Source organism: Amblyraja radiata, chromosome 21 (genome assembly GCF_010909765.2).
Source record: "Amblyraja radiata isolate CabotCenter1 chromosome 21, sAmbRad1.1.pri, whole genome shotgun sequence".
Classification (NCBI taxonomy): Eukaryota; Metazoa; Chordata; class Chondrichthyes; order Rajiformes; family Rajidae; genus Amblyraja; species Amblyraja radiata.
Genome location: NC_045976.1, coordinates 6482372 through 6496930, shown reverse-complemented (window position 1 = coordinate 6496930; position 14559 = coordinate 6482372). Strand labels below are relative to the sequence as shown.

Here is a 14559-nt window from a genome sequence, read left to right as displayed (position 1 = left end):
AATTGGTCCAGACCCCCGCGTCCACCACATACATCACTGTGAAGGCATGAACATTGTCCCAAACCTTTGCTCCACCCGACCCGCAGCCCGTGGAGGGTGGCTGTGGGAGAGTGGGGGATGTCCCGAGGGATGCACACCGAGAGAAGCGTTTCGGGTCGAGACCTTTCAGACACACTCTGAAGAATGGTCTCGGCACGAAACGCCACCCATTCCTTCTCTCCAGAGATGCTGCCTGTTTTGTGCGTGGGAGCTAGGGTGCGTTCCGCAAGCACCGAGACGGTAATAAATAAACGTCTGTCCCCGCCGTGGGGGTGAATCACCTTGGTGTGGGGGTTGGGGTCTGATGGTGGTGCATCGCGGTCAGTGACTGTGGGACGCTCCCGTGGGTGGAGACGGTGGAGAGAGAAAAGGGGGAGAGAAGGGGAGAGAGAGAAGGGAGAGAGGGGGGGGGGAGAGAGAGAGAAGGGGAAGAGAGAGAACGGAGAGAGAGAGAAGGGAGAGAGAGAGAAGGGGTGAGTGAGAGAGGGGGGAGGAGAGAGAGAAGGGGGGAGAGAGGGGGGGAGAGAGAGAGGGGGGGAGAGAGAGAGAGGGGGGGGAGAGAGAGAGGGGGGGGAGAGAGAGAGGGGGGGAGAGAGAGAGGGGGGAGAGAGAGAGGGGGGAGAGAGAAGAGGGGGGAGAGAGAAGAGGGGAGAGAGAAGGGGGAGAGAGGAGAGAGAGAAGAGAAGAGAGAGAAGGGGGAGACGGGAGCGTGGGGTTCATTTTCCCACACAAGCCATAGGTGACTGGGAAATCTGAACCCAAGCACCAAGTTGAAAGCGGCCGAAGGTGTGCATCCCTCGGGACATCCCCCACTCTCCCACGGGCTGTGGGTCGGGTGGAGCGGAGGTTTGGGACAATGTTCATGCCTTCACAGTAAAGTGATGGACGCGGGGGTCCGGACCAATTGCTGACAAGTCCCGCCCCCCGGCAACGTCATGTCCGTTATTGGACGTTTCTGTTGAGTGGCAGTTGGTCCTTTGGCCTGTAGGTGACACCGCCTTCCAGGTAGGTGGTGTTTCGACAGAGCGGCCATTCGGTAAGTTTGCTTTTAGGCGTCCCGCCCTTTCGGTTAATTTGCATTTAGACATCCCGTCCTTTCGGTTAGTAGGCGTTTTGTCTTCGGACTCTTTCGGTTTATTAGCGTTTCAGCCTCGTTTCCATTCGGTTCTTTGGCTTCAACTTCTTTGCTTCGGCTTCTTGTCTGTCGGCGCCACGTCTGGGTACCAAAAAAGTAGCTATAAAGGCTTAGCATATATCAAAAACAAAAAATAGCATGCATTATATATCCGAATTCAGATTTCTTCAGCGATTCTTCCATCTTCACCTTCGCCTCCTAGAAGCAAACATAACTTGGTTATTGGTCTTATTAAAATGTTATTCTTAGTCTGAAGTCATACCGTGCACACAAAACCCTTAACATCAGGCATGATCCCCAGTATATAGTCCAAAACACAAAAGTCCAAAGTTTTGACAGCATGAAACTTCTTCCTCCATGTCCGATCAACTCATGGATACGTCGTAACGATAATGTTGATATGTGAAAGTCCTTCAAGAGAATAATAGGATTTTTAGCAATAACGTTCATTGTGAGGTTTTGTTTAATTTCCGGATCATTAGCAGAGATTTCAAATCCCAGTTCAAGTTTTGGCCATTCACTGTCTGGCTTACAGAGAAACTCTGGTCCATTGATCCATCTCTTATTGCTTAAGAAGCAATCTGCTGTCAGTCCTCTAGAAGCTTCATCTGCAGGTTTTCTTTTGTGTTGACATATTTCCATTGTGAAACATTAGTAGCTCCCAAAACAAAAGAGATTCTGTCTGCTACAAATGTCAAAAAACTTTTGTTCTCATTGTTGAAGTATTTAAGTACCGTGGTACTATCAGTACAGAAGATAGATTCTTCCAGTTTAAGCTGTAGTTCTTTTTGCAGCAATATGTCAACTTTAACAGCTAAGACTGCGGCAGTAAGTTCCATTCTGGAATTAGCCACTTTCACTGGCTTCTGAGAAATGATGCAGCTGTGCACATCTGATCTTACCAAAGCTTGTAGGCTGCATGCACTGGTCTACTTTGAATTCTGAGATCTTGTTGAGATCTTCTAACCATTCTGTCCATCGGTGAGTGGAAGTTCGTGTTATACTCTCATCCCATCCAAGTTTTTCCTTACAAAAACCTGCAAAATCAACTTGGCTGGCAGTGTAAATGGTGCAAGGAATCCCAAAGGGTCATAAACGGAACCAATCACGGATAGGATATGCCTTCTAGTACATGGTCGCTCTTGGATCGAGATTCTAAACTTGAACACATCTGCTTCAACGCACCAATGCCGTACCAAAGCTCTTTACATTGGCAAATTGTCTTTGACCAAATCCAACTCTCTGGTCTCTTTGGCTCAGTCATCTGGTGAAATCTGAATCTGAATGCTTTCCAATACAACATGACTGTTGCTGATCCACTTGGAAAGCGTGAATCCTCCCTTATTGCAGAGGGAAGTCAGATGTTTTACCATTTGAATTGCTTCCTGCTCAGTAGACATGGAATTTAAGCTAAATGGCTCCTATATTTGGGTTGAGGATTATGCCATGTTCAGCGACAATATGTGGACCCACTATCAATGTAATGCAGTGATTATTTCCCCAAATTCCAGTGCAATGTCTAAAATGGGATATGGATAAAACATTTTCCCAATAAATCAATGGAGTTTAGTTAAGGTTATTATTCCCATGTGTACCGAGTTACAGTGAAATGCTTTTGTTGTGTATCCAGTCAACGAAGAGGCATTACATAATTACAATCAAGCCGTCCACAGTGTAAAGATGAAGGGTAAGGGTAAAATATTTAGTGCAAGATAAAGTCCAATTAAAGATATGTATAAAAAGGAACCGCAGATGCTGGTTTGCTGAAGATAGAGACAAAATGCTGAAGTAACTCAGTGGGTCAGACAGCATCTCTGGAGAAAATGAATAGGTGACATTTCGGGTCGAGACCCTTCATCAGACTGAGTCAGGAAGGGGGACTACCTCTCAAGACCGCAAGAAATTGCGACGAATTGTGGACGCAGCCCAGACCATCACATAAACCAACCTCCCTCTATTGACTCCAAGTATACATCACGTTGCCTCGGCAAGGCCAGCAGCATAATCAAGGATGAGTTGCACCTTGGCCACTCCTTCTTTTCCCTTCCCCACATCAGGGAAAAGGTATAGAAGTGTGAAAACGCACACCTCCAGATTCAGGGAATCCGCGCTGCGCGAGGAGAAGGAGGATGTCTTCGGGCAGCCGCCCCAGGTAGGCCCGCCCTATCGGGTGGCTAGGCCTTGAGCAGCGGCCGGCGGGGTAATGGACGGGCCCGCTCTCTCTCCCCGCACCCGAGGCCATCAGGCGGGAGTTCTTCGGGTATCCGCCCCAGGTAGGCCCGCCCTATCGGGTGGCTAGGCCTTGAGCAGCGGCCGGCAGGGTAATGGATGGGCCCGCTCTCTCTCCCCGCCGTCAGGCGGGAGTCGGTGATACTGGAGGTGGTGTCGGTGATGCTGGGCAGCTACACTCATAGCCCCTGCAGCAGCTGGTGGGGGAGTGTTGGCAGACGCAGCCTCTCAGCCCCGTAGGGCAGCTCCGGGCAGGTGCTGCGGGAAGGAAAGCGAGGGCCGAGGCTGCTGCACCGCTGACTGTTGCGGTGGGCCAGGGACGCGGGCGGGCGACCCTGGCAGCCTGCAATCAGCTAGGCCAGGCATTGGCGGGAATCAGGCGGCCCGACTGCAGGGCCCAAGATGGCGTCCGGTTGCCGTGCAGAGTTGATGGCTGCATACATAGCATTAATTACTGTAGAGCTGGGCTGGGCTGTCGGCTGCAGTCATCAGCTCACCACCAATTTGGAATCCAAAATATCTGTTTTGGAACGTCATGAAGAGAGAGGATGCGGAAGAGCAAGAGAGCGAGAGAGGGAAGTCAGTTCTTATAGAAACATAGAAAATAGGTGCAGGAGTAGGCCATTCGGCCCTTCGAGCCTGCACTGCCATTTAATATGATCATGGCTGATCATTCAACTCAGTATCCTGTACCTGCCTTCTCTCCATACCCCCTGATCCCTTTAGCCACAAGGGCCACATCTAACTCCCTCTTAAATATAGCCAATGAACTGGCTTCAACTACCTTCTGTGGCAGAGAATTCCAGAGATTCACCACTCTCTGTGTGAAAAATGTTTTCCTCATCTCGGTCCTAAAAGATTTCCCCCTTATCCTTAAACTGTGACCCCTTGTTCTGGACTTCCCCAACATCGGGAACAATCTTCCTGCATCTAGCCTGTCCAACCCCTTAAGAATTTTGTACGTTTCTATAAGATCCCCCCTCAATCTTCTAAATTCTAGCGAGTACAAGCCGAGTCTATCCAGTCTTATATACTAGGGCACTCCCCCATATATCCCATGACTCCTTCCCATGGCTGCCGAGGATTCGCATAGCAAGAGTGGCTGAACCACTAGGATTCCCTTTACTACCATAGATGATGCATTGCTAAATGCAATAGTTAAACTTTCAGCATTAAACATTTACTAGTTACCTTATCAAATTTGTGTCCGGAATTTACTTTCCAAGAGCTCCATTTGGGGATCCAGTTTTTTAGAGAATTGCTTGTCTTTCGGACTCAATTCCCAACAACATACTAGAGAAAGGGAATAATTTGAACAACTGTGAATCAAAGGAAACTAAGTTCCAAGTAAATAACATTAACCACTGCAGGGGCAACATTTCCAAAACCAGAAGTCTCAAACAGATTTCTAGTCAAAGTTTGTGAAATGTGACCCTAAAAATAATATATACTAAATAATAATGCAGAATTAAGCTTGTGAAAACCACACTGCATCTTCAAATTAAAATGCTCCAATATCTTTAAAAGCATTTCCTTAAATATTTCTAATACTGCTGACTTTTTGATGATTTCCCATATATGGAAAAAGAAAACTGCAGATTGTTAAACTTTCAAACAAAACCAAATGCTGGATGAATTCTTTATGGCAGAGATAGATAGATTATTGATTTATACAGGTGTCAGGGGTTATGGGGAGAATGCAGAAGAATGGGGTTAGGAGGGAGAGATAGACCAGCCAGAGATTGAATGGCGGAGTACACTTGACTACTGCTCCTATCACTTATGACCTTATTAATTCAGCCAGTCAAGCAGCACCTCTGGAAAGAGAAGGCAACCTTGTTGTCAGGTTGAAAATTATTCATCAGAAACATTAACAGTTTTTCTTCCCGTAGATACTGCTTGACTGGCTGAGTTCTTTCAGCATTTAGGTTTTCTGTTTCCCCATATACTGAATCTTGCTACAGCTAGACACAAAAAGCTGGAGTAACTTAGCGGGTCAGACAGCAGTGAATGGGTGACGTTTCGTGTTGAGACCTTTCTTCAGACTGAGAGTCAGGGGAAAGAGAAATGAGAAATATAGACATAATGATATAGAAAGATATAGAACAAGTGAATGAAAGATATGCAAAAAAGTAACAATGATAAAGGAGCCAGGCCATTGTTAGCTGTGGGCTAGGTGAAGACGTTATAGACACTGAGACTACAAGACAACTGAAACTAGTAAAATGCCGTGGGTGGGGGAGGGGCGGAGAGAGGGAAAGCAAGGGTTACTTGAAGTTAGAGAAATCAATATTTCATACTGCTGGGTTGTAAGCTGCTGAAGATACACAGATGATTAGGTCACCCGCAGTCATTCTAAGTTTAATCCAATTTTGACCAACTGCAATAACACACATTTAGCCTGTAATTAATTCTTGATGCCTTAATTACACAACCACTGTGAGTTTAGGAACAGTGCTTATCCTCTATGCATCCATCCATCCATTTCTCCCTGTTCACTCAATCTTCATCTATTAAACTATGAATCCATCAGTTCAGATTTGTTCCATCATTCCCTTTCTGCTATCCATACATCTCTATGTGGATCCACCCCACATCCCTCCCTCATTCCCATTATTCCAACTCTGGCCAAAGCAAGTGGCAGGCAAGACAAGACTGGGAGAGCACGAACAGAGATCAGATATTTTAACCAATAGTTAACATTGTATATTAAATACTTACTGACAATCAAAATCACCAGAATAACAAGGCTCACAAGTAATCGAATTAAATTGGATTTGTTGGTAGATGGAACCATTAGATTCCTAATGCATTGTCCAATTCTCACCTAAGTAGAAAACATAACTTTAACACTTTTAAAGCAACAAGATCTAAGTCACTAAGAGTTAATAACTGTAAATGATCAAGATTTTAAATCAACAATTTCAATATTCCACTTTGAATGATAGGGGCTGAAGAAGAGTCTCGACCCGAAACGTCACCTATTCCTTTTCTCCAGATATGGTGCCTGATCTCTGGCCTTCTCAGTTCAGAATGGTGCAGTATGTTTTTCATGTTGCAGGATTTTAAGGGATTTGGAGTTGCAGGGATTTATTCTGAAATGTGAATGCTGAAAAACTCATTCCCACATCTTAAACCAAGGGTTGAAATAGTGTTGATGGTGTATAATGCATTCTCAGGATTGGGAATTGCAAGATTCTACTCCAGAACTTGTATGAATTCATAATATTTACCAAGGTCTAGAATGACATAACGTATTCATCCATTAGTTCTCAATTCTTGTTTTCCCTCTAATAAAAGCAATCCTAACACAAACGTCATAAAAGTCCTCCAGGATGGCATGGTGACGCAGCGGTAGAGTTGCTGACTTACAGCTCCAGAGACTCATGTTCGATCCTGACCAGGTCTGCTGTCTGTACAGAGTTTGTACATTCTCCCTGTGACCTGCATGGATTCTCTCCGGGTGCTCTGGTTTCCTCCCACACTCCAAAGAAGTACAAGTTTACAGGTTAATTGGCTTCGGTAAAAATTGTAAATTGTTCCTAGTGTGTGTATGATAGTATTAATGTACGGGGATCGCTGGTCAGCGTGGACTCGGTGGGCTGAAGAGCCTGTTTCTGTGTTGTATCTCTAAACTAAACTAAACCATCGGGTGGCGCCATCGAATGTGGCAACCTTGCCAGCAGCTGTCCATCCCTTCACCCTTTTTGTTATTTTAAGTGTGTCTAAAAGTATATTTTTAAAGGTTTCCTAGTCTTTTTTATATGGGGGGTGGGGAATAGGGGGAAACCGTTTCCCAGTCACTTCCTGGTTGGAGATACGTCTTTTCTCCAAGGCGCAACTCCGCCCCTCCCTCGTGGCCTACCATCTGGATTGGCGCGGCCTTTCCTGCCAGAGCTTCAGTGCGGGACGATGCCTTACCGGGGATCGCCGTGTTGGAGCTCTGGAGTGTTGGGCCTGCTGAGTTGAACACCGCGGATCTGTGGTTAGCGGAGCTTCTAGCCGCGGGCGGCGCTGACTTTAACATCGCGGAGTCATGGGATCTTTTGCCGAGGGTCGCCAGCGTTGAATCTCAATCCAGTTCGGCCAGTGGACTTAGGGAGCCACGGTCTCCGGTCGGAAGTGGCCGATTCGGAACCTCCAAGCCGCTGAGAGCGTTCTTTCGTTCCGACGCCGGAGCTCCGATCATCCCGTCGAGAGGGCCTGTACATCGGGCTGCCCATAGCGGCGACTGCGGAGGGTTCAAAGGCCCCGACCACAGGTGAACAAAGAGGAAGACGACTGAACTTTATTGCCTTCCCTCACAGTGGGGAACGTTGATTCCGCTGTGGGGGGATGTTCATGTCAAATTCTATCGTGTATTGTGTTGTATTCTATCGTGTAGCCTCTTTGTAGAGCTGTGTAATCTTTCTTTAATGCCTTGAGAACCTCTTTTTTTCAAGTTCCTTATGAAAGTTAACATCCATTCTTCTACCATTGCAACCAGAACTCATTGTATTAAAACATTCTCAACCCCTGACAAGTTTAGTTTAGTTTAGAGAAACAGACCCTTCGGCCCACCGAGTCCATGCCGACCACCAATACTAACACTATCCTGCACACACTAGGGACAATTTCTTTTCACCATTTTACCAAGCAAATTAACCTACAAACCCGCACTTCTTTGGAGAGTGGCAAGAAACTGGAGATCCCAGAGAAAACTCACACAGGTCAAGGGGAGAATATATAAACTCTGTACAGACAGCACCCATTGTCAGGATCGAACCCAGATCTCTGGCGCTGTAAGGCAGGAACTCTACCGTTACACTACCATGCCACCCCAAGCCTTGGTTCTGTTTGCAGTTACCTTAATTCTGTATCCTTTCCTTACTGAACTTTGTGGCAGTGGAAGCAGTTTATTTTAATCTATTCTGTAAAACTTCATGTAATTATGAACATCCGTATAAATTTAGTTCTCTATCCCCAGTCATGGTTATATTCGAGTAAATATCCTCTTCAAGGGCTTTCAACCTTATGAGGATGAGGGGAGATCTTATAGAGGTGTATAAAATAGTAAGATTAAACGAGAACTTACCAGTTTGAAGTTTGATCTTTATTTTATGAGGAGTTACGTCGAGGGATTACGTGAAGACCCCACCAGCACGCATGTGCGACATTCTTCAAAGCAGCGGTGTGAAATCACAGACAACAGTAGATGAAATAAACATAGTAAGATAAAAAGAACTAGAATACCAGTTGACCTTTATGATTGAGGGTGGGCGCGGAGGGCACGTAATCCCTCGACGTAACTCCTCATAAAATAAAGATCAAACTTCAAACTGGTAAGTTCTCGTTTAATCTTACTATTTTACTTCGGAGTCACGTGAGTGACTACGTGAAGATTTTAAAGATCTGTGATTTCATGCCGTGGAACGAGTCCATGCTTCACTCACTGCCTTAGTTGACCAGGGGAGGAAGTATGTTATCATATTCAGACATGAATAATGACAATAGTAACCTCCCTCACCTGGGAGGAACTATGAACAGAACTTATCATAGAGTTCGTAAATACCCCCGATCTGGTAATGGGTTAGTACTAAATGTGTGGAAAATTGCTAGATTGACCATCCTGCAACCGCTAGGATGTAGTCCCGCTAACTTCCATAACCCTGCTGCTGAGGTTGTTGCAGCCTTGGTGGAGTAACTTGAAATGTCAGTATTTACTCCTGTATAAGCCAGACCCATAACCACCTGAAGATGGTCTGTAGTGATACCTTCTTTTGAGGCTAGATGTAACTAACAATATTGCTAGTTCAGAGTCTCTAGGCTCTAGTGATCTAACATTCTGGTGTAGATGTGTGACCATACACAATCAAAGGTTCATGGGATATGTGAACTAGTTTGAGATCTGGTGCCCCTGGTCTATTCTGCTTGACTAAGTCATAACATAAGTGTTATTTAGCCTGCAGATATAATCATCCTATCCAGTGAACGTTTATGTAATGACTGGATCCGTTGTGCTGCATGGAGCACTATGAGCATAACCACTTATAAGTGAGTTAGCCCAAGGACAGGGATGTAGTTGGAGCCCTTCAGCGAAGCGACGTAGCACAATGTTAACACCCCATATCTCTGCGCTCCCTAGGCCTGGGAGTTTTCGAGTTGCAGATATTCTTCATAATCTAGAACTCAGAGGGTGACCCCCCAGAGTGGATTCTTCTCCTCCCAGCCAGTATGATGAAAGCACTTTAGGTATAGTAGATGGCACTTTAAACATAATGATTGTCAAGCCCTCATATGAGCATGAACTACAAGACGTCAGTCATCCGTGCTGAATTATGTAATATAATCATAAAACAAATACCTCCCATCTCTTTATGAGGAAATAATGTTATTTTTTGGTGCTATCCCTGCGATCTGCAGCGAGCACGTTCATGGTTGGTTTAACAACCCGAGTCGCAGGAACGGTCTTCTCAGTCTCTGTAAGTCAATGAATTGATTATATCATGCTGAGGATGGTTTCCCGCGTCACGGCTAGACCAATACTTGTGTCTAGATATAACCATATAAGGTTCTATTATTCCCCACATCAGTGGGAACCATGGCTGGCTAAGGCCGGCAGGCACTATGAAAATGCCTGAGGCGGGAACTTGCTGAATTTTGCAAACCCGTCTGATGAGGCAGAAATGGAGGAAGACATAAAAGAACATTCCTCCTTAGTGTAGCTAGAATGTAACCATCGCTACTGATATGCCACATTTATTTCCCCACTGGTGATTGAGCCTGGATGCAAGCATCTTGGTCTTTAATGTTCACAATGTATTTTAATACTTTGTGATCCAACACCCATATTGTGTACCGTAATGAGCTTTGGGTAAACTATCACCGGATATGTTGATTTGTTTGCACCCATGTAAATAACATTTACCACCACCGAAGTGTATCAACTTGGACTACAGCATGCAGATTAGGCATATTCGCATAAACCTTTAATCCACAGAATGCACCCAGTGTCTATAGGTAGTTGATACCATGTAACTGAAGAATTGGTAACTCTCCCATCCACATCTATAACTATGAGCATGAGCAATTTCTCATTGTGAACAATAGCATCAGTTTGTAATTTAACTGAAGATTTACTGATTTAGTGGAATAGCATAGAGCTGGTAACAATGACCACATGGTACTTGAGTGCTTACTTCTTTTGCATGCTATATAGTTCTGATTGTGCAAAGGCCCAAATAGCACAGCTGTAAGCCAATATAAATAGTCAATTATACTTGATGAACGGAAGGCTGTTTGAAAAGGTTTGTTACGGGCTTCAATTAATTCCAACCCCTTACCTCAGGGCGAAGTCCCAGATGATTAATAGAGTTAAAGGTAATCCCAATAATCAATAATTTCAGTTGGTATCAATTTAAATTTATCTGGACAGATGAGAACCCAATTTCTCAAATGGGTTTTGTGGCTGATACAGCTAACTTTGCGAAATACAGCGTTTAAATCTCATCCAGATAGTTCTTAACAATATTTTTTAGCTCTGAGCAGCCGAAGCACTAAATTAGTAAATAACCTGGGAGCTGGTTAGCCTATTTTGCAATGTTTTTAACTGTATCATTGCCCCATCCAGTTGAATTTCAGATATTTCCGGTGCCCTGTGAATGAAGCTGACCCCATGGGAATTAATAGTCACGAAGTTTCAATGTCTATACTGCACATGCGAGTTGAGCTTGTTGATAATGAACAGGCCTCATCTGTCATAATAGCGAGCCTGCCTAAAGAGGCAACTCCAGCCATATTCCGAGACTGTCTCGCTTGTACTGTGCAGTATAAACTAATCTCATCCAACCTTCTTGTAAATGGTCCACGACCCCATGTTTCGGAAAGAACCAGACCCACCTACCGTCATGGCTACCGGTGGTTTTATGGTAAGCCCAAAAAGCCCCTGATGCGGGTTCGATTTCCGTCCTTGATTGGAGCGTAGGGCTGCTGGTGTATCTGGACCCCATGTCTTTCCAGGTGCATGGTATCTCCCAGCTGGCACCTGTTCCTCGGACATGCTTCCGAGCTCAGAGTCAGTTGCCGACTGACCCCTCGCGCTCACCTTCGCAGAAGGGAGTTTTGTAGGCAGCCCTGAAAAGGGTGCTGCCACAGGCTCTCGAGGAGACCTGTGCTGATATGGCCCTCCATGGCCAATCAGGATGGGTAAAACGTCCGAGGACGAACCCATGTCGGAGGGGAACCCTCCTGGCCTGACCAGTCTAGGCCTTTCAGACTCCTGTTTTAGCTCTTACCCTCCTCGGGCAGCCGGAGTCTGAATTCGCCGCTGGCTACCCGCTCTTCTGCGGTCCTAGCCGTGTCTTCCACACAGTCCCCGTAGCTGGGGTGTCCCCCAAGCACGGTTCTACCCGCGGTCTTCCACACGGACCCCGTAGCTGAGGTTTCCCCCAAGCACCCCACCCCCCCGGCGGTCCCTGTAGAAGGGAGCTGGGTGGCACTGGGGTTCCGACCCCGGACCTCCAGCAGGAGCTCTGAACGTTTCCTGCAGTAAAAAAGAGACCTGAAAAAGTTAAAAACTTACTTTTGGGTCCGAGCTGTTGGAAGCAGCGCTTCACCAGCCTGTCGTTTGCGCAATGCGAGAGATGATATACCGCGCATGCGTGCTGGCGGGGTCTTCACGTAGTCACTCACGTGACTCCGAAGTAAAATCATGAGAGCAATAGATCGGGTTAGATGCACAGAGTCTCTTGCCCAGAGTAGGTAAACTGAGGATTAGAGGACAAAGGTTTAAGGTGAAGGGGAAAAGATTTAATTGAAATTTGAGGGGTAACTTTTTCACACAATGGGTAGTGGGTGCATTGAACATGCTGCCAGAGGAGATAGTTGAGGCTGGGACTATCCCAATATTTCAGAAGCAGTTAGACAGGTAAACATAGAAAATAGGTGCAGGAGTAGGCCATTCGGCCCTTCGAGCCTGCACCACCATTCAATATGATCATGGCTGATCATCCAACTCAGTATCCTGTGCCTGCTTTCTCTCCATACCCCCTGATCCCTTTAGCCACAAGGGCCACATCTAACTCCCTCTTAAATATAGCCAATGAACTGGCCTCAACTACATTATGTGGCAGAGAATTCCAGAGATTCACCACTCTCTGTGTAAAAAATGTTTTTCTCATCTCATTCCTAAAAGATTTCCCCTTTATCTTTAAACTGTGACCCCTTGTTCTGGACTTCCCCAACATCAGGAACAATCTTCCTGCATCTAGCCTGTCCAACCCCTTAAGAATTGTGTACGTTTCTATAAGATCCCCCCTCAATCTTCTAAATTCTAGCGAGTTCAAGCCAAGTCTATCCAGTCTTTCTACATATGAAAGTCCTGACATCCCAGGAATCAGTCTGGTGAACATTCTCTGTACTCCCTTATGGCAAGAATGTCCTTCCTCAGATTAGGAGACCAAAACTGTACTCAATACTCCAGGTGTGGTCTCACCAAGACCCTATACAACTGCAGTAGAACCTCCCTGCTCCTATACTCAAATCCTTTTGCTATGAATGCTAACATACCATTCGCTTTCTTCACTGCCTGCTGCACCTGCATGCCTACTTTCAATGACTGGTGTACCATGACACCCAGGTCTCATTGCATCTCCCCTTTTCCCAATCGGCCACCATTCAGGTTATAAACTACTTTCCTGTTTTTGCCACCAAAGTGTATAACCTCACATTTATCCACATTATACTGCATCTGCCATGCATTTGCCCACTCACCCAGCCTATCCAAGTCATCTTGCAGCCTCCTAGCATCCTCCTCACAGCTAACACTGCCCCCCAGCTTCGTGTCATCCGCAAACTTGGAGATGTTGCATTCAGTTCCTTCGTCCAAATCATTAATATATATTGTAAATAGCTGGGGTCCCAGCACTGAGCCTTGTGGTACCCCACTAGTCACTGCCTGCCATTGTGAAAAGGACCCGTTTACTCCTACTCTTTGCTTCCTGTCTGCCAGCCAGTTCTCTATCCACATCAATACTGAACCCCCAATACCGTGTGCTTTAAGTTTGTATACTAATCTCTTATGTGGGACCTTGTTGAAAGCCTTCTGAAAGTCCAGATATAACACATCCACTGGTTCTCCCTTATCCACTCCACTAGTTACCTCCATGAAAAATTCTATACATGGATCAGACAGGTTTCGAGGGATATGGGCCAAATGCAGGCAGGTGGGACTAGTGTAGATGGGACATGTTGGCCGGTGAGGGCAAGTTGGGCTGAAGAGCTTGTTTCCACGCTCTATGACAAGAGACGGTGCAAAGAATGATCTCACCACTAAAATAGCACAAATAAAAACAATCGTTTGAATGTACCTCTAATTCTGATATTGAAATGTCATTTGTGATTAATACACATTTTATTTTGTCGGCCATCACTGCTGTAATGTTACATTCCAACGGACCGTCTGCACCCCTGGGAACGAAGATCTTAACGTCACTTTTAGAAAGATCTAAATTATCTATCTTTCACTGCAAAATTAAAAAAATTGTCAATGGAGAAATAAAAGTTAGAGAATGCCTCAAAATAATTGAGCTGTGGATGTCAAGCATTTGAAACAATGAAAGAGCTTTTTTATTACCATCACTGTTATCAGGAGTTGTTTTTCGTCAATAACCTTTGTAAAGTTGTAAAATATAGGAATCTCGTGGTATATCATATTGACTTGCTGCTCAGATCCACAGAGGCGAAAAAATACAGAGTAGTTACCTGGAATCCCATTTTGCATAAATGGAGATTCACAGGTCCAGGTCCCTTGATCAGCTGAACAATTCTAGACAACAAACAGATAGCAAGGTGTATCAAATCATGAGAGGAATAGATCTGGTAGACGCACAGAGTCTCTTGCCCAGAATAGATTTGTGGACAGAGGTCATCGGTCTAAGGTGAAGGGGGAAAACAATTTAATAAGAATCTGAGGGGTAACCATTTCACACAGAGGGTGGTGGGTGTATGGAAGGATCTGCCAGAGGAGGTAGTTAAGGCAGGGACTATCACAAGGTTTAGAAAACATTTTGACAGATGCATGGATAGTAGGTTTGGACGGGGATATGGACAAATGCAGAGTGGGAGTAGTGTAGATGGGACGTGTTGGTCGGTGTGGGCAAATTAGGCCGAAGGGCCTG

The 14559-nt window shown here is 45.5% G+C and overlaps 1 long non-coding RNA gene across 1 annotated transcript; it reads right to left on the bottom strand.

Annotated features, from left to right (window-relative positions):
* Positions 1-1268: 1268 nt before the first annotated feature.
* LOC116984925 lies at positions 1269-14082 on the bottom strand. The gene is made up of 5 exons (XR_004415169.1): positions 14016-14082; positions 13750-13905; positions 6125-6230; positions 4595-4696; positions 1269-1372 (listed from the first exon to the last, which is right to left on the bottom strand). It is a non-coding gene; the product is annotated as an uncharacterized LOC116984925 (long non-coding RNA).
* Positions 14083-14559: the final 477 nt, after the last annotated feature.